General features: G+C 43.3%; 1 long non-coding RNA gene across 2 annotated transcripts; it reads right to left on the bottom strand.

Annotated features, from left to right (window-relative positions):
* Positions 1–71: 71 nt before the first annotated feature.
* On the bottom strand, positions 72–27,717 carry LOC121840785. Of its 2 annotated transcripts, none has more exons than XR_006079922.1 (4): positions 27,665–27,717; positions 26,637–26,999; positions 22,068–22,252; positions 72–1,726 (listed from the first exon to the last, which is right to left on the bottom strand). It is a non-coding gene; the product is annotated as an uncharacterized LOC121840785 (long non-coding RNA). The 2 variants fall into 2 exon arrangements; XR_006079921.1 differs by having other exon boundaries at positions 73–1,726; positions 22,073–22,252.
* Positions 27,718–27,995: the final 278 nt, after the last annotated feature.

Here is a 27,995-nt window from a genome sequence, read left to right as displayed (position 1 = left end):
CAGACAGTCCACGAGCCCCACCCTGGAGGACCATTCAGACAGTCCTCGAGCCCCACCCTGGAGGACCATTCAGACAGTCCTCGAGCCCCACCCTGGAGCTGCATCAGAAGGCCCACTCACTCACACAGGCCAGTGGGACCAGCCCAGGATTGTCAACTATGCAGACACTCCTCATCTGTACTTCCCCTAGCACTACTGCCAGACACAGAACAAGCCAGCCCCCAGAGAGCTGAAAGATAAAGCAGATAATCGGGAGGCTAAAACCAACATATATTCTAAACCCCCCCTTTGAGATACATGTTAATGTCAATGGAGCAGAGTGTTGTAGGTGGACAACAGGCTTGAGTCACTCCCGTCTGCCTTCTCCTCTCCTCTTCTTCCCATGCAAATGTGTCCAAGATCTGTGAGCTGTGTTTATTCTCGATAAGTACACACAGCTGTCAGCGTCCAGCGAACAATGCTGGCAGCTCCACATGCGCAACTGACAGGGGACACATTACAGATCCTATTCTCAGAGGTACTACACTAGCTATCTATTCTACTGCATGTTCAGACCAGTGTGTGACGTCCCAGACACATTAGCGTGTGTGTGTGTTTGTGTGTGTTCGGAGGGTTGAAGTGATTCACAGCAATCATTCAATGGTCATATGATGTGTATCCAGCTTCAACTCAATGCTACGTTTTGTCTAGATATGCACTGTAGAATGTAGATTGGCCTACAGATGTTTTGGTTAGATACGCACTGTAGAATGTAGATTGGCCTACAGATGTGTTGGTTAGATACGCACTGTAAAATGTAGATTGGCCTACAGATGTGTTGGTTAGATACGCACTGTAAAATGTAGATTGGCCTACAGATGTTTTGGTTAGATACGCACTGTAGAATGTAGATTGGCCTACAGATGTTTTGGTTAGATACGCACTGTAGAATGTAGATTGGCCTACAGATGTTTTGGTTAGATACGCACTGTAGAATGTAGATTGGCCTACAGATGTTTTGGTTAGATACGCACTGTAGAATGTAGATTGGCCTACAGATGTTTTGGTTAGATACGCACTGTAGAATGTAGATTGCCCTACAGATGTTTTGGTTAGATACGCACTGTAGAATGTAGATTGGCCTACAGATGTTTTGGTTAGATACGCACTGTAGAATGTAGATTGGCCTACAGATGTTTTGGTTAGATACGCACTGTAGAATGTAGATTGGCCTACAGATGTTTTGGTTAGATACGCACTGTAGAATGTAGATTGGCCTACAGATGTTTTGGTTAGATACGCACTGTAGAATGTAGATTGGCCTACAGATGTTTTGGTTAGATACGCACTGTAGAATGTAGATTGGCCTACAGATGTAGGATCTTAAATTTAGAATAACACTTTGTTCGTCCAGGATGGATGTTGTTGTTCTTTGGCATCACCTTCCATTAAAAGGATCACATACATTTTCACATCATACACATTTAAACCAGTCAGTCTATCACATTTCATACACTAAAAACATAATGGACATTGATATGTTGACTCACTCACTGGATAGAGAAGTGCATATACAGATACAATTTACTTTGCATTTAGTAGTCCATAGGCACAAGGAACAAAGGGATGTTTGAACACGTTCTTCCTGGCTATGGGCATTCTGAAGCGCCAGCCAGAGGGAAGTCTCTCAAACTGAGGGTGTAGAGTGTGGGAGGGGTCGGCAGTTTGCTACAGCAGGAAAATAATCCTGGAGAAAAAGGAAAATGTGAATTATTATGTGGATTATAATTACATTTACATTTTTGTGGGGGTTGATCGATTTTTCATAAGGAAAAATAAACATTTCAAAGTGGAAATTAAACTTCAGAAGCCTTTTTAAACCTCAAATACACACGTTTGAAATGTTCTGCATTGTGATTAAATGAAGATGTTAGATATACAATATATGAAAATAGATTTTTTTTTAAAGTAATCTAAACCCAATTAAGGATAAGAAAACCTACCAGTCATTATTACATTATTCACACAAAACCGCAGCCTACTATCAATCTAGGCCTCCTCAAAGTAAACATAATATTTTCAAATCCCACATAAATATTACATGAGATTCTGTTATGTTCTGTTAATAGCTGGCATGTTCCACTGCTGAACCAGTTGATCAGGAAAATTAGAGAGAGGAGGCCTCAGGTTAAGTCCCAAATGGCACCCCATTCCCTATAAAGTGCACTACTTGTGACCAGGGTCCCATAGGGCTCTGGCTAAAAGTAGTGCACTATGTAGGGTTTGGAGTGCCATTTGGGACGCATGCTCAGTGTGTACTCCACTTCAGGGGATTTCTGTCTACCTGGTAGGAAAGCAGACTGTAAATCAGACAGGAAAAAGGTAACGCATGTGGTTAGCTCTTATGAGTTTCGTGCCGACTGCTCTGCCCTAAATAAGCTGAGAAGGGAAGTTATCGTGGTGATGATCTAGGACTTGTCATGGTGCTATTTAAAGTGATACACCCTCAACTACATCTTAAGTAGGCTATACGTTTAAAAAGATAGTTATTAGTTATGATCATGACGAAAAGGAAAGGACCGGTTTCACTGCCCAGCTACAATTGAGGGATTCGGGCATTGTGTCATATTTAATGTCAATGATGATGAAAGTGACAAGACATAGGCTATTGCTCCATTGCCCAGACAACTGTGAAAGGGACATCATTGTGGACATCACTGTTTTGCAACAGTAGATCTCCATTTCCAACACTAGTCCCCATTACTCAACGAAACACACAGCTTCACCCCAAGACTTAACTGGGTCGCAATCTCCAAACACCCATCTCCTCTCCAATCATATGCACACACACACCACCCAACAGTCCTGTTTTTTCAGATGGCCACTGCATTGCATGCGGAGAGCAGACAGACGGTTTTGCCATCCCTGCTTCTCAAAATAGCCCAGTTAGCACACCGGGGTCAGATGGTTTTGAAATGCTGCCGGAGCTGGAAGGACACGTGGAGGGCTTCGAGTGCCCCGAGGACCGAGGCCTCAAGGAGGAGGTATCGCACTCCAATGACAATGAGAGAGAGACCAGAGAGAGAGAGAGAGAGAGAGGTATGGGAGGGCTAAATAAGCTGACAGAGGAGTGAGGTGAGACTCGAGGAGAGGCTAAGAAAACACCTGTGGCTTTCTCCCTCAGGAGACACGAGGAGAGCACTCGAAGGTCCTCGACGGGACTAAATATACGACCCACCAGTGGAAACAACATGGCCGCTGGTGGTCTGATGAGGGAGGGGAGACGCCGGCAGGTGGAGAGGGCATTTGGTTAATTGACTATTCATTAGCTTGTCCGATGACAGTGGAATACATTTCATTTCTGCTTACGGATAAGATCAGGCAGACAACATCCGTAGATAAGTGCCATGTGGTGTTCTGAATAAGTATCATTCTGGACCTACATTAGGCAATGGTGTTTGAGAAAATACTCTGAGAATTGCAGAGTACCATGTGATTAGCTACAGTATGTGCATATCGACTACAACTCAAGCTGAGATAAGTCAATCGACAGTGTCCAGGCAGTACTGACAGAACTGAAGGGGAAAGCTGTTTGGTGAAATCTACTCTCACTTCATCATCCTAGGGACTGAGTTAGGCTATTGATTGGTCAGAAAGTAGGCCAATGCCTACCGTAGCAGGAGAACATGCAGTCTCCTAATGATTTGACCACATCAGTACCCTCTCCCCTCAGGGCAGCAGTTAGAAGAGAGTGAGTCATGGTAGAAACGGAACAAAAAGAACCATTCAAACACTCAGTAACACCAGATCAACTCTAGCCAAGAACTCTTAAACCACCCCTCCTCCCTCTATCTCCAGGCAAAACCAGCTCACCAGACTGCTATGGCTGCGGTGAGACCAAGCCTAGCCAATCCGGTTGTCTCTGGGTAACTGTCTCCCCTCCGCCCTCACCATCTTGACAGTTATTTCTAAAAAACCACCACGGAGCCAACCCTGCCCTGGAGTCCTGAACCACATCAGAGAAACGTCTGTTATGGCATCCTGGCATTAGAGAGAGGAGAAACATACCAGATCCATTACCCAATGCAGCTGAATCTTCTGATCTAGGATCAGTTTCCCCTTTCAGAACATATTGAGTAAGATTGTATGGGCAGGGAGGACCTGATCCTAGATCAGCACTAGATCAAAGAGGAGAAACATACCAGATCCATTACCCAATCAAACTGCAGTCTTGACAGTTTAATTTCTCCCAGTTGGAAGGTACTTCCAAATCCTTCCTTGCTAACCAACTAACTAGACCCTCGTCCCACGCATGCTGCCCTCAACGGGTTCCTATTGGTTACCGGGCATGCCCACGCTCCAGCTCCATCCACATTGGACAATCCCATGGTGACGGGCAGCTGAGCGGTTCTGGGACGTTGCTGGACAAATCAGTCTTCTGGAATTTATAGGGTGCACCCCAAAAGGGCTCTGGCTTAAAGTAGTGTACATAGGGAATAGAGTGCCATCTGGGACACAGAGCATATTGTTTGTTTATAGCAATATACTGGAGAAGGATTGACGTCATCTGGTAACACTGACACGTACGATGATGTTCAGCAGAACAAGTGTGTGTCGAGTTGTAGTACACAGGCGCCACTCATTGCAATACGCGTCTCTACGGTTGATAGGTATCAACTATAAAGACAGGTGCAGAGCCTGTTGTCTTGCAGTAACGCTCATGGCTCTAACCACATATGTTGTTTCCCACTGGAGACCCGGGTTCAATCCCCATGTCCTCCCTTCTCACTGTCTCTTCCCCTTGTTCCATCTAAATAAAGTGCAAAACATACCTAAGGAGAGTGGAATTCCACAGGATAGCAAGTTTATTAGTCAACTTGACCCAGGACCACTAAGGGCTCCTTCTTGTGATGATTAGAAGTAGGCCTAGAGGGGCCTTCTGAGTGGCGCAGAGGTCTAAGGCACTGCATCGCAGATCTGGGTTCGATCCTGGGCTGTGTCGCAGCCAGCCATGACCGGGAGACCCATGAGGCGGAGCACAATTGGCCCAGCGTCGTCCGGGTTAGGGGAGGGTTTGACAGGCCATGAACTCCATGTCCCATCGCGCTCTAGAGTCCTGTGGCGGGCCGGGCGCATGCAAGCTGACACAGTCGCCAGGTGTACGGTGTTTCCTCCGACACATTGGTGCGGCTGGCTTCCGGGTTAAGCAATCAGTTTGTCAAGAAGCAGTGTGGCTTGGCAGGGTTGTGTTTCAGAGGACGCATGGCTCTCGACCTTCGCCTCTCCCGAGTCCATACGGAAGTTGCAGCGATGAGACAAGACTAACTACCAATTGGATACCACAAAATTGGGGAGGAAAAGATAAAAAAAGTACCAAAATAAATACAAAACAATAAAAAAAGTAGGCCAAGAGTAGGCAGTGAAAGGACAGTTACTAGAGTCGCAAAATAAATTAGACAAGGAAAGGAGACAAGAAAAGGAGATAAGGAAAGGAATCGATGCAGTACTACAAGAACCAAGTTGCCTGTGGGAGCTCAATGAGTTGGATCCTCTCAGTGTGCGAATCCAATTCCCAGTCAAATCGGACTTATTCAACACATTTGGTTTTGAAAACCTCAGCGAGGCTCAAGGGGTAATGAAACCCCAGGGAATCTGGGAGGTTTGTATCTGGGAGAAATGATTCATGCTTGCAGATATCACCCGACCCGTTCTACCTGCCTACAGGTAAAAAGCCTGCACGTCTTATTGTACCAGCTACTAACCAATGAGATAATATTAAACGTACTGTACATAAAGGCCTATGGGCCAACATCCTGACTTTGACGCAAATCATGCATTCATGCCAATGTTAGCTTTGCATGGAAGTTTGGAATGAAAGGTTTGTTGCATTAGCAGTTGCATTACCATTTTCAGCAGACTCAGGTGTCTTCCTGCCACTCAGCTGGAGATGGATAACTGCTCTGTCTCTCTCTGTATACATGTGAAAGGGATAGAATGATTGACATGTAACACTGTGCTGTGCGTGTTTGTTTGGTAAGCGTTGTTTGAAGGTGTCTGGGGCACGGTGCGGTGTGTGTGTGGGGGGGACGTGAGGGGGAATAATGAGGGGAGAGCTCAGAGGATGACTCACCCTCAACCCTCACGACCCAGACTACACACACACACACACACACACACACACACACACACCACCACATGCAAGGGCGGAATGGAAACCTGTCACATAGGCCTCCAGGAGAAGAGAGAGAGGCCGTGTACTCTACCCAGCCCGAACCCACCATACAGGACTAGTGTCAGGGAGCGAAGCCATATGAACATATAATTCCTCACCTCCATAAGAGACATGCCTCTCATCAGCATCTCTGACTATTCTACTAACATCATAGTCCTTATGGACCTCAACGTGCAGTTAGCTACATCCAATGACAGTTGGTGTGAGTAAGTAGACGTCTAAACTAGGCCCGTGTAAATACAGATGTCTAGTTGAATGACTAATTAGATAGATATAAGTCCTGAAAGATCGACATATACATAAGACGCATGGACTTAGTAGTCAATATAAACATATATGTAACAAATACGTGAGTCAGAGTCTCTGTCCCAGTGCCGAACGAGGTTTGGGAGTGAGACCGAAAGGTGATATGGGGGAGCAAACAAAACGGCCGCCATCTGGGAGTGTTTGATGTTGGTTATCGGTGACTCTGTCATCTCTAGTATGAACTATGAAGGGGATCAAAACTAGGTGGGATGCAAAGTGTGAGAGGAGGGATTGGGGTGAGCGTGTGTGTGTGTGTGTGTGTGAGGGAACGGGCTGAAAACGACTGAAGAACTGCCGTTTGATGCGAGGCTCAGTCGCAGACTACAAACGAGCTGTTGCTCTCTCCCTCTCCCTCACAGAGAGTTCCAGCAGCAGTGTGGCCGCCATATTAAACACCTCCATTCCTGCAGTGCTGCACGCACATACACAAAGAGAGACATACAAAACATCACACACACAGAGTAACTGACATACAGATGTGGAATATACAGGAGGGCATGGTTGGCATTAGGGAGTACATGAACCAAGTCAGTCCATCACGGACATCAAAGTCCATGGACCTTTTCCCTTGGAACATTTCATTATTTTTTTTACATATACCGGATACATGCAGTTAAATGTGTTGTCTTACAGGGTCAGCGGATCTGGAGCAATTAGGGTTAAGTGCCTTGTTGGCCCAACGCTCTAACGTCTAGGCTACCTGCCGCATCTACCCGCCCAAACATAAGCACTCTGCCAGACGTACACACACAAAAACACACTCGACTAGGACTGTCTTGGCTTGATGTTGTTCTTTCCTCAGTATAGTTGTCCAGATTGATCACTGTTATGCAGGCCATACATACAGTGCATTCAGAAAGTAATTAGACCCCTTGACTTCTTCCACATTTTTGTTAGCCTTATTTTACAATTGATTAAATAAAGCATGTTTTCAATATACACACAAGACCCCATAATGACAAAGCGAAAACAGGTTAAGAAATATTTGCAAATGTTTTCAAAATAAAAACAGAATACCTTATTTACATAAGTATTCAGAGCCTTTACTATGAGACTCGAAATTGAGCTCAGGTGCATCCGGTTTTCATTGATCATCCTTGAGATGTTTCTACAACTTGATTGGAGTCCACCTGTGGTAAATTCAATTGATTGGACATGATTTGGAAAGGCACACACTTGTCTATATAAAAAGGCCCCACAGTTGACAGTGCATGTCAGAACAAAAACCAAGCCACGAGGTTGAAGGAATTGTCCGTAGAGCTCGAAGACAAAACATTACTGCAGCATTGAAGGTCCCCAAGAACACAGTGGCCTCCATCATTCTTAAATGGAAGACTCTTCCTAGAGCTGGCTGCCCAGTCAAACTGAGAAATCCAGGAAGAAGGGCCTTGGTCAGAGAGGTGACCAAGAACTCGATGGTCACTCAGCGGAACTCTGGAGCTCTGTCAGTGGAGATGAGAGAACCTTCCAGAAGGGCAACCATCTCTGCAGCACCACCAAATCAAGCCTTTACGGTAGAGTGTCGAGACAGAAGCCACTCCCCAGTAAAAAAAGTCACAATACAGCCTGCTTGGAGTTTGCCAAAAGGCACCTAAAGGACTCTCAGACCATGAGAAACAAGATTATCTGGTTTGATAAAACAAAGATTGAACTCTTTGGCCTGATTGCCAAGCGTCACGTTTGGAGGAAACCTGGCACCATCCCTACGGTGAAGCATGGTGGTGGCAGCATCATGCTGTGGGGATGTCTTTCAGCGGCAGGGACTGGGAGACTAGTCAGGATCAAGGCATAGCTGAACGGAGCCAATTATAGAGAGATCCTTGATGAAAACCTGCTCCAGAGTGCTCAGGACCTCAGACTGGAACGAAGGTTCACCTTCCAACAGGACAACGACCCTAAGCACACAGCCAAGATAACGCAGGAGTGGCTTCAGGACAAGTCTCTGAATGTCCATGAGTGGCCCATCTAGAGCCCGGACTTGAACCCGATCAAATATCTCTGGAAAGACCTGAGAATAGCTTTGCAGCAACAGTCCCCATCCAACCTGACAGAGCTTGAGAGGATCTGCAGAGAAGAATGGGAGAAACTCCCCAAATACAGGTGTGCCAAGCTTGTAGCGTCATACCCAAGAAAACTTGAGGCTGTAATCACTGCCAAAAGGTGCTTCAACAAAGTACTGAGTAAAGTGTCTGAATACTTATGAAAATATCATTTCCTTTTTTGATTATTTTGTATATTTTGAATGCACTGTAGATAGTATCAACACACACACTGTGGCCCTATTGTTTATAACCATGGGATGGATGTGATACGAGGGATACCTTGGAACAGAAAACAAAAGAGAATGCATTTCCACAAGAACATATTTTGGCCAGCATAATAGGCTTGACGGATCTCAACAAAGCCATCTTAAGGTAGTTAGCCAACTACTACTACAGCCAATACATTAAACCCCACAGCCAAGAAACTCAACTGTTATCTTCCCATTTAGACCATCTATGTGGAAGCAGTCGGTTGAGTTACGAGATATCTACATTTGGTGGTTCTGTCTAAATGTCTTATGAAAAACAAAGAACAGCTTGAGTGTATTCTAAGAAATAATGGTGCTGGCTTCTTAGAGCAATTCAGTAGAATCCTGGGGGCGGGGAGAGAGAAAGAGACAAAGAGTCAACTGCAAATAGTTTTGCTACGGCGTGCTCAACTGAACACGACCCCAAAGTGGACTATGCCACATTGGCATTGTAGTCCAGTGTAGCCTTGTTTGACCATGTAGGAAAAAAATATATTCCGTACAAGACAACCAATCCCCTTCTGTATCCTTAACGTAAGTGCAACTGCATTGGATTTAAAGTCACCCAACTGGCTCACATCCAAAGTACACAAAACGTGGAGACTCACATGCCGTACCAAAGCTGCAAAGTAAACCCATTAGGAGGCTTTGAGGCTTCAGTACACATTTATGCTCTTAGTTTTATGCTCTTACTTATCAGATCTGGGCCTCTGAGAAAGCTTTAGGCCCTATAATCCTAGAAGATTCTACCAAGGAATTCTCCTGTCAATTTCAGTGCGTTTTCATCAGGCCCAGTGCTTTGGCAGGCCGGCCTGCCGGGAGCCAAGCACATTTCTCTGAGTCATCAGATAGAGGGGGAGGAGAGGACTGGAGTTCCCCTCTCGCTCTCTCTCTCTCTCTCTCTCACACACACACACAGACAAACTCAACAAGCGCTACAACACACACACACACACACTTAAGCTAACTAAATAAGAGATGCAACCGACAACAAAGCTAAGCAAGCCAAACCCTATTGTTCCGGACCTCCCGAAGAAGTAAGCCTTCCTGAAATACCAAAAACAGTGGTTTGTAGTGAGTACTGCCAACAGGAGGTTAGTAGGCTACCTCAAAAAAGGTAAATGTTCATTGTTTGGGGGGGGATACATGCTGAAGGGCCTGGTCACATGACAACAAGAACAATCAATAACAAAATACATTTGGGAAATGTCAGATACGGAAGTGATGGTATGGGCATAATTGCATAGTTTTGTCCCAGTTAAAGCATAAGCCACTAATTATGCAGACATTGAATGCTCTTTATCCTCCTTTTTCAAAGTAGTCCCAGTTTCCTGGGGTAAGAACATCCAGGTTTTTAGTCAGACCGTGCTGACAGAAGTGGTCACATGTCGAAGAGAGATGTGGTCATCAAAGTGTAGATGTTCTTCTGATGGGCAATCTGATGTCAGGTGATTGACGGTTAGTTCCAGAAAGTGCCTGCACAGCTTCTTCCTTCCCCTTACTCCGAGAATCCAAAACGAACCCAGCCAATAAATGTTAAATAAAAACATTTAAAACAATCTTATATACCTAAGTCAGTTAAGAACACATTCTTATTTACAACGACGGCCTACCCCGGCCAAACCTGGACGATGCTGGGCCAATTGTGCGCTGCTCAAACAAAGCGGGAGCTTTCAAATCCAAATCCTGGTTAAATTGGTCCCAGATCTGCTGCACAGTCTTGTCAACTCCTATGAGTCACGCAAGAGCACAAACAGATCTGGTACCAGGCTAGATTTTTCCTGATTCCCTCCATTGAAACCAATCTGGATGATGGGATCTCCTTCTTGGCATTCGCGTTCTTCTAGTTCAACGTTGAGTGAAGATTTATAGTGGCCGAGCTCTTAATGATGTATAGCAGGGCATGATGTAAGAGAGAACTTAAGTCACGATGACAGACAATCTTCTCGCTGCATTGGATTGGTTCGGGTATTCCGTCAAAGCAGGGGGAAAAAAGATGACGAGCCAGGATAAGTGAATCGTGAGACATACTGTAGTAGGAACCTCTCTTTGAAGTAAGAGATAAACCAAAGGCACTGTTTGTGGAACATTATTCTTTAATTATTATTATTCTTTTTATTTTTTTAAATGGCGAGACACTTGTCTATTTTCTCCACCTGGCTGGAAGCGGGAGGGAAGGAGGTGGAAGGAAGGGGAAATTCAAGACTGCGTTTCCTGCTTCCTGGAAACAGTAAAGGAAAGAGGTCCCCCCCCTGGCCTGGTCTGTCCAGCCACATACAGTGCCTCCGGAAAGTATTCAGACCACTTTACTTTTTCCACATTATATAAGGTTACAGCCTTATTCTAAAATTGATTCAATTGTTTTTTCCCCCCTCATCAATCTACACACAATACCCCATAATGTTAAAGCAAAAAATATCACATTTACATAAGTACTCAGACCCTTTACTCAGTACTTTGTTGAAGGACCTTTGGCAGCGATTACAGCCTGTGTTCTAGGGGACCTTCAGTACTGAAGAAATGTTTTGGTACCCTCCCCCCAGATATGGTACCCTCCCCCAGATACAATCCTGTCTCGGAGCTCTACGTACAATTCCTTCGACCTCACGGCTTGGGTTTTGCTCTGACATGCACTGTCGACTGTGGGACCTTATATAGACAGGAATGTGCCTTTCCAAATCATGTCCGATCAATTGAATTTACCACAGGAGGACTCCAATCAAGTTTTAGAAACAGCTCAAGGATGATCAATGGAAACAGGATGCACCTGAGCTCGATTTTGAGTCTCATAGCAAAGGGTCTGAATACTTATGTAAATAAGGTTTCTGTTTTTAATAAATTTGCAAACATTTCTAAAAACCTGTTTTTGTGTTTGTCATTATGGGGTATTGTGTGTAGATTGCTGAGGATATTGTTTTATTTAATACATTTAAGAATAAGGCTGAAATGTAAGAACATTTTGAAAAAGTCAAGGGGTCTGAATACTTTCCGAAAGGCACTGTATCTATATCGAGAGAGAGATTCAGAAGAGAGCGAGAGTGTATGTTAGTGTCAGAAAAGGAGAGCCAGAGCACGAGTCGGTGAGATAGCCGTAGCCAATGCCCACGGAGATCAGTTACCAGTGGCCCCGCTGACCTCTCGGCTGATGAGGAGGTGTGAAGGCCAAACCTCTCAGGTGAACCTACATTAAACATTCACACTGACCACATTCCTCATAGCAACACATGAGACCTGGGTTAAAATACTATTAAAAATCTTTCAAATACTTTAAGCATTTGTTCTAGCCTGGAGTGTTCTGGGAAGAATCTACTGGTCCATTAAACCAGGCAAGCTCAAATGAGCAGAAATAAAGTATTTTAAATTATTTTGAATAGTATTTGAACCCAGGTCTATAATTGATACGTGGGGTCTCAAAGGGCATCGGGAGAGAATAGCATCCGGTGTGTTTCCGAATACCCAAGTATCCCATGCTTAATCGCGCTAGTGACTCGATAGCTCAGAATTAAGATAGAAGCAGTTATGTAAGCGGGAGAGAAAGGGCTAGAATGTTCCTCCGATATCCTTACAAGCAGATGGTGTGTAGTAGTGTCAGACTGAACACTAACTCATGTACACTGCCACCAGCACATACACACTGTGTGTGTGTAGATAAAACGTCCCAGTAAAGGAGGCCAAAAGGAGAGGAGTGTGGGAGTTTCACTGGTGGTGCCAGGACCTGATGATATAGTAGAGAGAGAAAGATGGAGGGAGGGGTGGGGGTCAGTTGGTCAGGCAGACAGGGAGAGGAGACAGAGAAAAACATACACAGAGAAAGAGCTACATATACTGTAACTTCATCCCTTCCCAGTCAGTGAACATCCTTCCCTCCAACCAGCCTCACTTCTGGCCTCCATCGATAACGCTTGTCCTTTTCTCACACACACACACACACACACATACACACACCAAAGCTCCTGCCTGGCGAAAGGCAAATACAGTACATTTCAGTGGAAGAAGATGCTCTGCGATCCCGACTCAGATTTACACGCTGCTACGCACAAGGACTCTAACCAATTTAGGTCTGTCATGGCTGCGTTTTATGTCTCAATGCAGTCATTGTGTGGCAACCAGCTATGTACAAAGGTACTCTAGAGGGCTGAATGGCTGCTTCAAGATGAAATGGAAGTCATAAATAAACACAGGGTATAGCTTTCATGCTGGGCAGTGGGGCGATGGTCCATTCTTCTCAGAGGTGGTACAGTACTGGAGGGAAATCTGCCAATCTCTTGAAGTGTCTGACTGGGGTGGGGTAGTGTGTGTGTATGTGTGTGTGAGAGAGAGAGAAAGAGCCAGTGTGTGTGTGTGAGAGAGAGAGAGAGCCAGTGTGTGTAAGTGTACCAGAGGGAGAGAGAAACTGGGACAGACACCAGTGATTTGAGCTCTTCCCTGCGTCTCCTGCCTTTCCTTTGTCGCAGATCGAGCGAACGAGGTCACCAACTCCTACGAGCACTCAACCACCAGCGGCCTTGCTCGTCCTGGATATACACACACTTTACATTTTGTTCATTTAGCAGACACTCGTTACCAGAGTGATTTACAGGAGCAATTAGGGTTAAGTGCCTTGCTCAACAGCACGCGACAGATTTTTCACCTATCCGGCGTAGGTATTCGAACCAGCAACCTTTTGGTTACTGGCCCAACGCTCTTAGCCGCTAGGCTACCTGCCACACACACGCGGCTCTATTTTAACAAACCTATCGCAATAGTAAATCTAAGCGCAGGCGGTAGCACTATAGGTTGTGTGTCAGAATTGTTTTGTTTGTTGCTATTCTCACTATCACAATTAAATCGGTGAACTTGGGTGGCATGGCTCAAAAAAGGTGGGTTTTGATGAATAAACAAGTTGTGGGTGTGTCCAGGCTTGGCCCCTCACTGGTCAATCTGAATGTGTTCCATGGCCAAATATGTGGTTGCTTCAAGTTGTGTATTTATGGACTTATGTATAGACTTGGAATCAACTCCAAATCCAATGTTACTCTGTTATAGCTTTTTAAACGGCTTACAGAAACCAGATAACAAAATGTAGACCTATCTTTGCTAAATACGTTCACCTGAAACCATTTGCAGTCCACATTGTTCTATGTAATTGCATAGCCTCAATAGCATTCACACTGATATAAAGGCTAGGTCGAGCGTAAATTGCATTACGGCTGAGCATGGGCATGCTAAACATGGTCAATAATCAGGATTAAATTGATGAAGCATTAAAAGAGAACAAATAATTCTAAACAAAACTAAGCAAAAACTTGTTTTCAATATAGGCTGTGTCACACTTACAGGCACCATTATTTCTCCCCGTGGGCATATAATATTAAAACAATGCAGACTATGGAGGGTTTTACGCACATCCAAACTTTTCACAGGGGACCCAATATAAAGAGAAAGGGAGAATGTCCACTAACCGTTAAACTGCTCCCAAATAGGCCTATGTTTTATGAACAAAAATCAGAACCATCTTACAGATCAGATCGCATTCACACATCTCCAGAAGTTGCATTGCAAGCGTGCCAAGGACATTGTCACGATAAAACCAGGAAGGTGAATCATTCTAATAAGTTTGGTTGTAATAAAAATTTGCTGAATATCTTGATAAAAGTCACCTTGTCCGAGAGAGATTTACAGAACGTCCCACCAGGGTAAGCCTACACGAAACACAGCCCTTATTTTAAGTGTTTCTAAAATCCCTTACGGGAAAAATGAATGGTGGAAAAACGATTGGAACCATTTCCTTGTTTGACAGCTAGGTTTTATGGGCATTATGACACATTGACTGTGGAACTCAATAACCAACTGTGTTACCACTAGAACCAGCTTTTTGTTGGTCTTAAATATCCCTATCAGCACTGCCTGAAATTAGCACTTTGGATCATGTTTTTAAAGGACACCTCAAATATTTCCACCCTGCTCATCTGAGCGCAAGCGAGCTGATATAACACAGGTAAATTGCTGAACCTGGCGTTAGGGCTGGAAAAAGGTAGTGCGTTTTTACATGACTAAATTGCAAACTAACGTGTGTTTGACACTAGCGCCGCCTTAATGACAGCCGAAAACAGAGCCCAGTGTCAGACACACACCTGCGTGCATGCCAGGCTCGTGCAGTCAGTGTGTTCCAAATCACAATGCTACCGGTACAGAGGTACCATTCTGCCTGCCTTGTGCCAACTGTCACCTTTGCTTCCAAAATTTGCCACTCTGCCACTACTACTGGCACCTGCCCAAGGCCTAGATAGAAGATACATTAAATGGACGGTTCATGCGTATGCTGGAGCACTGGTGTTCAATAGACTAGGTGACTTTACTTCCATAGTTGATCCGTTATTGTACTATATGTAGAGCAAGTCATTTTCCCTGGTCAGTGTGTCAGAGTGGGAGTGCTGATCAAAAGTAACGTGGAAAAATAGTCATCAATATATAGAGAACACAGAATCCTAAACACCAAACACAACGTCCAGAAATCTGAGTGTTGTGTGGTTTGATTTCTTCGTGACCTCCCTGTATGTGTCCGTTTCCTCCATCACTTCAGATATGAGAGGGGGCAAAACTGATCTTAGATCAGCGATCAATACGGGCACAGGTCACATAACCAGGCTAGGTAAAATTCCTAGCCCTGATTACAGTGGAATATATCAAATGCTTAGGTCAGACCACATGACCTAAGCAGGAAATACTCTGGGCCCCGACTGACTCAGTCCATCAGTAGTGATTGAGGAAACAGCAAACAGCCGAGCCTCCGCCTGCCAGTGGCCCAGTGCTGACCTGATGATTAACAAAGACTCGTGGCCACAGACATCCCACTGGGCTATGACATGTAACATACCAGTGTTGTGTGCTGTTTAAATCTCTATGGAGAAGTTTGGCCTAATAGATTTGTAAGCAGCTGTACAGGAGTTAGCTACTCACACATTGTTTCCACTGACCACAAGAACTGGGCCGTGTTCATGAGGCACCAAACGGAAGTAAACAGACAAACAATAAGAAATGCTCACGTTCATGTTTTAGAACACTTTCTGTTGCGTGCCCTAACGAACACGACCCCGGCCAACCCAAGGCCAGTGGATGATCAAACGAACTCCTGAACAAGAGAAGAAAGAGGAGAAACGAGGGAGCTAGGGGGTTAAGAGAACCGGAAGAAGTTTCTTTATCCACTGAATGGATAAAAAAAAGTGCCTGAGAAACCTTGGTAAGGGTCTATCAGTGCCTGTGATAAAGACTAGCGTAACTCATGTAAAAGGCACATTCCTGGTGTTGTGATGTAGAGAGCGTGTGGGAGTCGGGGGGGCCGGCCAGCATGCTTATCACTGCTCAGAGTAATGCACAGAATGAGGATGCAGGGTTCTGCATTGCGATCAAAGGTTTAAAGACCATGAGACTCGGAGGAGGGAGCTGTACAGCTAACACAGCAGATAACAGGGTAGGAGTGGAGCAGAGGAGGTTGGTGGGAGGAGCTATAGGAGGAGAGGCTCATTGTAATGGCTGGAATGGAGTCAAACACGAGGTTTCCATATGTTGAGGTATTTGATACCATTCCATTCATTCCATTCCAGCCATTACAATGAGCCCATTTTCCTATAGCTCCCCCCACCAGCCTCCTCTGGAGTGGAGATATTGTAGAGATACCATAGCCACATTAGGAAAAGTCCAATAGGATGGGAACAATAGGTTGCACTACATTTGTTAAATATCCACCCTGGATTATCAGCTTCATACTAGTCAGACTCATTTGTGATAAAAATTCTGCTAAAACAGACAGAAACATCAGACATTCATCAGTATACAATCCCCATAGATTCACAGTCCTGCTGCTTGGGCTAAAAGTACCAATACGTAATAGGTGCTTCCTATATCATCATCCTCTCCTCCCTCTTTCACACCATCTCTCTCTATCTGTCTGAGATCGACTGTTCAAGGGCTTTGTTTTAGCAGCACCTTAACCCAGACACCACACGGCTACAGACAAAGACAGGGAGGCGTCACAGGCCAGTGCACAGCACAGACACAGCAGTCAGCCAGGCTACCAGCTATGAGCCCTGCATCCCAACAGGCCAGAGGGCACCACCACCACTGACACAGCTACACTGGCCCCTTCTGGGCCTGGGGTGGTACTGCAGGCTGGGGGACTGAGGTGAAAACAAACAGGGGATTGGTTTTGTACGCATTTCGAGAACAGCATTAGCAGGGTAAGGCAGACACGTTGCGATGTGAATGACAAACCTTGAAAAAAAAGAACACTTCTAAAGTTGATTGTAAGAGAATTGCTCAAATCAAGGCTATATCTAACTCCATACATCTTACCCCATTTTGAACTTTACTGTTGTTTCAGTGTGGCATCCCTCAAAAACACAGAAGAATTTAAATGGAAGTGACTCAGCAAAACATGACCATGTTCACCAGATGTTGGTGGTGGCCTTGTAATTAATCAAAATATATATATATTTAAAAAACACAATTTAATAACAAACATTACTTACGCAATGACTACAGCAATTAGCTTTGAAACCTGAAAAATCAAAGGGGTTTGTAAATTAACGGGGCTGGCCCACTTGGAAGCCCTCATGGCCAGTGTCTGTCCTTTCGCATTGCACCATTTCATTGTCCCACGTGGACGTTAGGAAACATCTAACGTCTATCCGGTCAGCAATGTGCATGGAGACCTTTGCCAGCTATTTCCACAGACAAAGGAGACATGGAAGACTAGAGTCAGTCAGTGCACTGTCACCCCAAACCCTGGACTGGATGATGGCATCCCACTAGGTCAAGTCACATTGAATTAAAACCAAATCACCATGGTTCTTAGGCAGCTCAATTCTTATATTTGTTTCACTAATTGGTATTTTGACCAATCAGACCAGCTCTATAAAAAAATGCAAATTTTGATTAAAAAAAGATTAGAATTGGTTTGCCTGCGTAAACACAGCCTTGGACAGTGGTATCTAGTGAATATACTAGTCTCATGTGGCAACTAAACAAGAAAAACCTATACAAGGTCTAATGAAGTTCGACCCCACTGAACAAGACTCTTCCAAGACTAGCCCTTTGATTGGTTAAGAGACCCCTGCTAAGAGCAATTAACACAATTACAGGACCTCAACATAATGTTCTAGTATCATAAATCCACGTAGCACATCTCAACACTAGCCTGCTCCTGTAAAGCATGAAACACCGAGAATCTCACTGCCAATAGCTACACAGTGGGATCCGTTCCTTCTAGAACAAAAATGGTACCTGCTGCATGCCGACCCGGTAACAAATCGCATTAGTTCATCAGTGGTCAACAACTTTGAGCCAATCAGAGAGCACACACTCCCACATGGGGAAGCCAAAAGGAGTGACAACAAAAAGGGGAAAAAAATATATAAAAAAATATACAGCATTTTCTCCACACATCCATGGTTAAATAGATGAGCCAGTCACACTTGATATGCAATGTAGGCTATGGGATGGTAGCTAGCAGGGATGCAATGCAACGCACACAACACAAAATACTTCCTCCAAGCTAGCTAACCACTGACATCATAATTAAATCACAATGGATTAGTTTCATCGAAACAGCTGCCAGTGTTAGTACAATGTCCTTAGCTAGCAAATATTTTAACGTTAGCTTGGTAAACATTTTGCTATGGACTGGCACACACTGGCAGTAGTTTCAAGTTAATGTCACATGCACAGTGAAATGCCTTTCTTGCCAACTCAAATGGGATTATGGAGAGTGAATTATGTTGTTTCTTCATCATCTTGCTAGGTAGTTATCTAGCTGTGTCCATCTGGCTAGTATCAACAAGGGCTTTCTACAACATAGCAACAACATTATCTAGCTAGCTAGCTAACCAACATTGGAATCTAGACCATAAACTAAGCAACAGACATTGACATGCATTGCCAAAAAACACTACTGCCACCTCCAGGTTTGGAGTATTTTAACAAGGCTGAGTGGTTGACGACTTCAAGGTCTTTGCTGTGTGAACACAAAAGAGATTAAACAAAATGTCAGTAGTCAGAGGTGTTAAGTGTATCTAAGAGTATAGTAAGGAGCAGTTTGCTGTAGGTCTGTTCTGGTCAGCTCTGGTTGCAGCTAACAACAGCCTCTTCCTGTTCTGTGCTAGAGCCTAAACGTGGCTATTAATACCAGATCAATCACCAGGGAGATCACACGGCTGTGGCTGCTGAGTCACACAGTGGAAATTATGTGGAGCTGGTGCTGGTTATGTTGCGCTTACCTAGTCACTGATCTTGGGCTTTAAGTTTTCCACTCCTAATGGTTATGGATTGGGTTTGCGGTGGGTAAACTAATCGTAGATCTGTGGTTATAACCAATTACCGGACTAAATGACTGAACACTGGATGGAGATCACAAATCAATGGCTGCGGAGTCACAGAGTAGAAATATGGAGCTGCCCGAGTCTGATCCAGATACAGGAGAGTATGAGTAGGTTGTTACTAGAAGCTGATCTGGGGTCTGTTTTGTGTTTTCCTGTAATAAAGGTCAAGTAAAATAGCCACAGATCCTAGATCTGTGGCTAGGGTTGATCAACCACCCACCATTGGAAACTCCTCCAAAATGTAAGTGGTGGTAGATATCTACTGGGACAGCGGGGTATTAATCATTCTCCACATGATTGGAACTGACATCTGACAATAGACATGTGTCTCAACAATGCATTCACTGCTGTTAATACAACCCACAACAAGCAAACCAGATCTAGTCTATGGGGGTGCTTGCACAGACCTGGATTGAGCCTACCAGGGGGAAATGTCATTTTCATGCTTAATTCCTTTAAAGCCAAGTTCCCATAAGGGATTGAAAACCTTTTACACGTTATGCTCTTTATATAGCAGTTGATGATATGGCCTATGTTGAGTATCCTCATTCACAATCATGACAAGGGGGATGTTGTTCTCTTGAATGAAGACAATCACCAGTGCGAACTGGCCTTCAGTGCAACATCACACTGACTGTCTGACAGTGCCCTTGGAGCAACATTTAAATTCTCACAGATGATTATAGAAGCACATCAAACTGCAAGTGGTCTGCTTTGATGGTGATTGATCCAATCTTAAATAATTATCTCTTTAAAAGACGGAGGAGCCTTGTTTTAAAATTAATCTACAGGCACGGAGCAGAGAATACCAAAGCATTTGATCATCTCGATCGAACACCTAATATCTGAGGACAAAGCACACCACTAAATCATGTTAGATTACATGAATCAGATTGGTTACAATAAATCATTTCATTCTTAGCTCATCAAAACAACTTCCTTTGTGAATGATACTAGGGAAAGTAATTTTAAATGGCAAGTGAATGTGGGCCTTGTACTTCTACTTTAGAAATGCATCCTTCCTTCCTTCCTTGAGGTAAAGACAGATTTATTCGAAATTGGATAGGTCTAGACCCGGTTTCCCTGATCACAATGGAATTTAGGCTTATAAGTGTTTTAACGATGCGTCGTTCCTACAACGGCCGAAGATGTAACATGCATTTCACAAAACAACACACAGAGAGAGCAGTCTAAGTGCGTCGTTGGCGCATGTATCGTTCCTGATCGGATCGAAAGAAAGGAAGCCCTGCTCTCGGATCAGCTTTCTCCATTAAAATCTACCTTAATTGTAATGTTATTTCACAATATTGACAACGGATCAGCTCCTAGAGAGATATTACCAATTATGGCTGCAATATTGAGGCTGCTTATTCTAATACTTACCCAAATAGGCAAAAAAAATGAAATCACAGATTTGTCACATCATTGCGCACGTTAGTCTAATTATCATAATAAAAACATCCCCAGTTTAAACTAGGGATATGTGCATTGGATGCGTCTCAATCCACTACATCCGCCGATGTTGCACTTATGCATCTGCAGTGAAAAGTGGCAGAGCTAGAGCCGTGTGTCAGGCCATGGGGACACCCCGAAAATCCTGTCTGTAGCGTCTGAACGGTTTGGCCTCCAAACTACTATGACCCCTCTGTGGAATGATGACTCTCACGAACACGATGGTTGTTCTTCGTTTTGCTCTACGACCCCCACAAGCATATTGGGACTCAGCTGATCGGCTCTACCGACTTCAGTAACTTCGGTCTGTACCGTCCGAACAGAACACTAACGACACATTTAACTGTTTTATGAGTGGTCTGAGGCAGGCGTTAAGATCACGAGCGTTTTCAAGTGCAACGTTAATAACAAGAGTTTTGGTGACCAGCTCAGAGATTTAACAATGCTCCTACGAAGGTTCTAACGATGAACTTAACCTTAAGATGTTTTAGGGAAACCGGGCCCAGAGCAAGGTTCGCTCCCTCTTGTTTTCACAAATTCAGATCTGTAATTACTTTCAAGAAAAGGTAGGAAGGAAGGATGCATTTTTTGAGTATTTGAACGGGGCCTGTGAACTGAATGAACTCACTATATAAACCCAGAGCTGCGTGGAAAGAATTCAGCACAAAGGAGGTGAATGTAATATTTAACCAACACTGCCACCAGGTGGGCAACTAATGCTACCGTTTTCTCTTCTGAACTACTACTACAACAAAAACTGTGGGAATGAAGCGTCAGTGTAGAAGGGTTGTTGTTAAAAAGCATGGTTTATTCCTGTTAAAGAGATCCTGGAATTTAAAAGCTGAATTTCATTCTCACTGGGCACACACTGTTTGAAGCAACGTTGTTTCCACACCATTTCAATGAAATTACATTGAACCAATGTGGAATAGATGTTGAATTGACATCTGTGCCCAGTGGGTTGTGTCTTAGAGTTGCTGTAGTCATGGTGACCTGACCTCTTGCTCTCCATGGGCTCAGAATCAGTCCAATCAGGTGAATCCATTTGAGAATAAATCCAAACATATCAGTGAAATAAACCTGATAACCCCATCTTATTCTTGCACTGGGCCTTCTCTATTTTAACACATTTGATTTTAAAGGGAGTGTGACAGTTGAACACATGGGCCTATATCAGTTATTTGCTTTTAAAACAAAAGTATTTAAAAAAAGATAAAAACTATGATTTCTCTTTAAGTTAAGAGTTAGACTACACACCTATTAAAATTATTCACAAAAATCATGAAGTGTTAACACGTGACCCAACTGTCAACTAGGCTACAAATTCGTCATCCTAATTCATTAATAACCAGCCAAGGAACAAGCAGAACTGAAACACCTGAGAAACCAACTAAAATCATTCCTAAGAGCTCACAATTAAAGAGTAAACTAATAAAAGCGTATCGGGACACACCGGACCTCAAACCTCTGCGTCGACAAACTGCTCCTCCACGCTGCGGATGATGTGGCGGACCCATTTGATGGGGGCTTGGTGGTGGGTGGCAGGGCTGTAGTCGGTTGCTGTCTGGGGGTGGGGAGGGCAGGGGGCCTGGTTCAGGGTCAACCCCTGTAGGGCCACTCTATCCACATCCTCTGGGCCTGAAGAGAGGAACAGAAGGTTCATGGCAATTCTGGCTCGTGTTCAGTTGGGCAAACTGTAGCAAAACATATTGAAACACAACAGAAATCTGTGTTCTCATTGGAGGTATTCCCTCCCAGTTTCATTCAGCTCAAAACATTTTCTCCCTACTGAACAGAGTCCTGGGTCATGTTCTAGAGGAGCAACACTCTGAATGTTGCAGATAAATGTTTTGTAATAGAGCAGACATTATTCCCTATTCAGCATGGCAGAGAAGTACATTTAATTCTAGTAAAAATTCCCTGTCTTAGGTCAGTTAGGATCACCACTTTATTTTAAGAATGTGAAATGTCAGAATAATAGTAGAGAGAATTATTTATTTCAGCTTTTATTTCTTTCATCACATTCCCAGTGGGTCAGAAGTTTACATACCACTTAATTAGTATTTGGTAGCATTGCCTTTAATTGTTTAACTTGGGTCAAACGTTTTGGGTAGCCTTCCACAAGCTTCCCACAATAAGTCGGATGAATTTTGGCCCATTCCTCCTGACAGAGTCAGGTTTGTAGGCCCCCTTGCTCGCACATGTTTTTTCAGTTCTGCCCACACATTTTATATAGGATTGAGGTCAGGGCTTTGATGGCACCTCCAATACCTTGACTTTGGTGTCCTTAGGCCATTTTGCCACAAATTTGGAAGTATGCTTGGGGTCATTGTCCATTTGGAAGATGCATTTGCAACCAAGTTTTAACTGCCTGACTAATGTCTTGAGATGTTGCTCCAATATATCCACAAATTTTCCTACCTCATGATGCCATCTATTTTGTGAAGTGCACCAGTCCCTCCTGTAGCAAAGCACCCCTACAACATGATGCTGCCACCTCCGTGCTTCACGGTTGGGATGGTGTTCTTCAGCTTGCAAGCCTCCCCTTTTTCCTCCAAACATAACGATGGTCATTATGGCAAAACAGTTCTATTTTTGTTTCATCAGACCAGAGGACATTTTTCCAAAAAGTACGATCTTTGCCCCCATGTGCAATTGCAAACCATAGTTTGGCTTTTTTTCATGTTTTAATGGCGGTTTTGGAGCAGTGGCTTCTTCCTTGCTGAGCGGCCTTTCAGGTTATGTCGATATAGGACTTCTTTTACTGTGGATATAGATAATTTTGTACCTGTTTCCAGCATCTTCACAAGGTCCTTTGCTGTTGGTCTGGGATTGATTTGCACTTTTCGCACCCAAGTACGTTCATCTCTAGGAGACAGAATGCGTCTCCTTCCTGAGCAGTAGGACAGCTGCGTGGTCCCATGGTGTTTATACTTGCGTACTATTGTTTGTACAGATGAACGTGGTACATTCAGGCGTTTGGAAATTGCTCCCAAGGATGAACCAGACTTGTGGAGGTCTACACATTTCTTTTGATTTTCTCATGATGTCAAGCAAAGAGGCACCGAGTTTGAAGGTAGGCCTTGAAATACATCTACAGGTACACCTCCAATTGACTCAAATGATGTCAGAAGCTTCAGTAGCTTCTAATGCCATGACATTATTTTCTGGAATTTTCCAAGCTGTTTAAGGACAGTCAACTTGGTGTACGTAAACTTCTGACCCACTGGAATTATGATACAGTGAATTATAAGTGAAATAATCTGAATGTAAACAATTATTGTAAAAATGAATTGTGTCATGCACAAAGTAGATGTCCTAACCAACATACCAAAACTATAGTTTAACAAGACATTTGTGGAGTGGTTGAAAAACAAGTTTTAATGACCCCAACCTAAGCGTATGTAAACTTCCGACTTCAACTGTATGTCTGTTCTATAATATTTATATCTAATGTTTTGTTATGAGCAGCGCATTGAAAATCTTCAGTAGGGCACGATATAGCAAAATGGAAAACCAAAAAATGTTCTTACTGAAGAAGTCCTCTAGCACTTCTGTTTCAGCTAAATGTGTTATCCAGTTTCGTACAACTGAACACCACCCTCCATGAAAAAGTCCTTAGTTAGAGAAATTGTATAGAAACAAATAAAATTGAACTGTTAGTGCTGCCAAAACATTGTGTCAACATTTCTATACAAACCAAGAGAACAAGACAAGACTTGATATGATATTAGGTCTGAAATAAATAATGGTTCCTTCCTTGTACTACCGATTGTCTAGTAATATGGATACATTGTTATTGACCTGGGAGTAATGGCAGTAAGTTACATACATTAACAGAGTCCAATATTTGAATCTAATTTGTCCTAGACCAGTGGTTACCAACCTTTTCAGAGCCGAGATCACTTTGAGTCAAAATGCAGGCCGAGATCTACCGTTCAGATAATTGTTTAAACATGACATAAAAAACACAAACAAATGCTACATTAGCCTATGAAATTTGTGCAATAGGCTATAGCCTGATACATTATCACAGCATATTGGCTATGCTTGAATTGCCCTGCAAATGGCATTACAATGTTGTTCTTCTCAGACAATTATATTATATTTCAAAACTTGAGGTTTATGATCACACTGGTAATATTAGATCATTTGTTGTATTACTTGTTATGCACAGCCAGTATAGTCAGTATAAATTGAAATAATTTGCCTTTTTTTATTTTACTGGACTGATGGTGCCTGCATATTACAGTCTTCCAGCCTATGGCGAAACTCGAATCTCACTTCAATATTTCTGCCTCATCCACCAATTCATGTTGTTAGAGAACGTTAAAATATTACTCGATATTAAAAAGACAAGCCACTAATAATAGCAAAGCTTATCGATACACTTTGTAGTACGAGGAAAGAGCTGCAGCAACATCATAGGCACGTCTAGTACCGGGCAGCGTTATGTGACAGAAAGCCGATCACCAGGCAGAGCTAGAGATTACATTTTAATGTGCACTTTTAAATACAATGCAGGTAATGTTTTAAAACACACACACACACACACATACATACATACATACATACATACATACATACATACATACATACATACATACATACGTTTGCTACTGCACCTTTGAATACAACAAATTCTGTTTTGTATGTTATATTTGTTTGCCCAAAACAAATTACCTATGTAAATAGGTTTGCTGTTGCACTTTTGAATACAAATATTAAAAGTTGTTTTTATTGTGATGTCTTATAATGTCTAGTGATGCGTTCTACATCAAGGTAACAACTGATGACATTTTAGAATGATAGGACAGTCATATGCAGTAAAAAATAAAAAATACATCTGATGGGCATACATTTTGTCTGGTTCTCCTTTCTTTTTGAAGTTAGGTGCACCAGTGCTACAAATAAAGGATGTGACATCTGCTTTTGGACATTTACAAGGCAGCACCGCATTTTAAATCCTCCTCCCCATTTACCGGATTGGTTGTGCAGAAGAGAACCTTTCCAGACAGAAGCATTTTCTTTCTCATCAGAAAGAAATGATGCTCAGGCTTCTCTGTGGACTCATGGAAGCTGCACGGTGATCAGAGTTATCTGATTGGCCAGCTGTAGGCCTATATGTGCACTTGATTGGGCTCGTTGGGTACGCGGAGTTTGTACCTTCAGACACATGAAACGTTTCAAAATGGGAACACGTCGACTTCCCGGCGCGCAGGGCACCTTAATCAAGAGCAACTACCACAAACAGCGTGAAACAAATAAATAATAAAAAACAGGAACGCAAGCCGACCGATTAGGAATTTCTTGGAGATCGACCAGTAGATCGGGATCGACCGGTTTGGCCATCGAAAGAATGCATATGCAAAAAATACCTCATCCCTACTGTAAAGTAACGGTGGTTGATCTTCGATTGTTATGGGACTATTTTGCTTTCACTGGTCCTGGGGATCTTGTACCAAGTATCATGACATTTCAGCCAAAAACCTGGTTGCCTCTGCCAGAAGGCTGAAACTTGCCCGCACGTGGATCTTCCAGCTAGACCATAACCTCAAGCACACATAAAAATCCACAAAGAAATGGTTAATTGACCACAAAAAAATAATCATTTTGCAATGGCTATTTCAGTCTCTGGACTTGAACCTCATTGAGGTTGTGGTGTGAATCGAAGAGGGAAGTCCATAGGCGCAGACAAAGGATTTCAAATATCTGGAAAGATTCTGTATAGAGGAATGGTCTAAGTTCCCTCCCAATGTGTTCTCCAATCTCATAAAACATTTTAGAAAAATGTTCAGTTTCCTTATTCTCAAAGGGGAGGGTGATGGAGTATTGAAAACAGCAGCTCCAATCATTTTGACCCCATCTTTTTTTCTCCCTTCTTTGAGCAATTGTATTAGTATAAAATAACAATTTTCATACAATATAGCTCAGTATTTGTATTTTAAACTGTATTTGTGCCTCATTTTTAATCAAGAGATCCAATAATTCCAGACCCCACTGTATCTCTCCCCCTCCTTACCATATGGAGCAAATCCATATGTCTCTATGATTCCCATCTCCTCCTCCCAGTTTTCTTCCTCATATGGTGGCAGAGGTGAGGCTGGCGGCAACGGCTGTGGGTTTTTTTTGGACTTCTTCCTCCATTTCCACCTATACCTGGAAAAATAGGCCTGCCTGTACCTACGCTCTGGAGCAGGGTCCAGTATACCATTGCCTGAATACATCAGCTTCCTCTCTGGAACAGGGTCTGTGGCGCCAGGGCAGGAATATATCGGCTTTCTCTCTGGAATGGTTTTGGCACTGATGCACAAGCCCGGGGGGTTACTCACTGTCTGGAGCATGATCCACTGTTACAGGTCTCCCTCAAGACGTTACTGTAGTCCTGCAGAGAAAAGCATGAACACAGAAATGTTGTCATGTTAGCTAATAAGCCGTGCTTGACATGGGCAGGAGATCGCCAGAGCAGAGTAGCTGCACGTCAAATTTTATACGCTTGAGTTCCTGAGCTCCTGTTCAATAGTATGGTAGAGCTCCTGCACCAAAATATAAACAGTACCGGCACCTATTTCGGGTCCATGTCAAGCACAAACGTCTGACACTTTTGCAAAATAAATGTTTCTTCACAGCATCCTTCTACAAAATCCCTGCCGTTAAGACAGAGAAAGCTTGCACTATCGATATCACCTTGCTGCCACACATTTTGTCGAGGCAAGTCCTCCTTCACAAATAATTAAACTGACAACATGGAATACAACAATAGGCTAGCTACATTTAACAACAAAATGAATTAACTTTTTTTTTTTTTACTTTCTAAATGAAGTCTTCCAGTTTCTAATAGATTGACTGTTCGATAGTTAGCTAACGTCAATTGCTGGCTAGAAAACTCACTTTATTCCAGCATCAATTAGCATATAATTTTTCCCCTTTCATGTAAACTCAACAGCCCAATTTAACTACATAAACGTGGGTTTCAGAATGGGCAATTATAAAAAGACAATCAAGGTAAGGTAAATTGCTAGCTAATTAACCATTTCATCGTACAAGTACCTCGGGTGGGCTTCGAATGCGGTGTATGACGTCAAGCGCACGGCGGAGTCTCCTCTGTTCTGACATCCACGTGGGTTACTGCTTGGTTTATTATTTTGTACTGTTTTGTTTTCAATCCAACCCTATGTAATTCTCTGTAGGACAGAGTATTGAATCATGCAAATAATACAAGTTTTAGTTCCCCACTCCACCATCATAATATTAAATCAACTGACAGTGTGAATCAGGGGTTTAATGTATGTGTTGAAGTACACTGAACCATATCATTTCAATCTCTTTGAGAATTCTCTGGGTCCCACAAGTCATTTCTCAGGACTGAGATTTACGTCAG

This window comes from Oncorhynchus tshawytscha, linkage group LG02 (genome assembly GCF_018296145.1).
Source record: "Oncorhynchus tshawytscha isolate Ot180627B linkage group LG02, Otsh_v2.0, whole genome shotgun sequence".
In the NCBI taxonomy this organism is placed as follows: domain Eukaryota; kingdom Metazoa; phylum Chordata; class Actinopteri; order Salmoniformes; family Salmonidae; genus Oncorhynchus; species Oncorhynchus tshawytscha.
The sequence above is the reverse complement of the archived record's forward strand: the minus strand, read 5'-3'. Positions and strand labels throughout refer to the sequence as shown.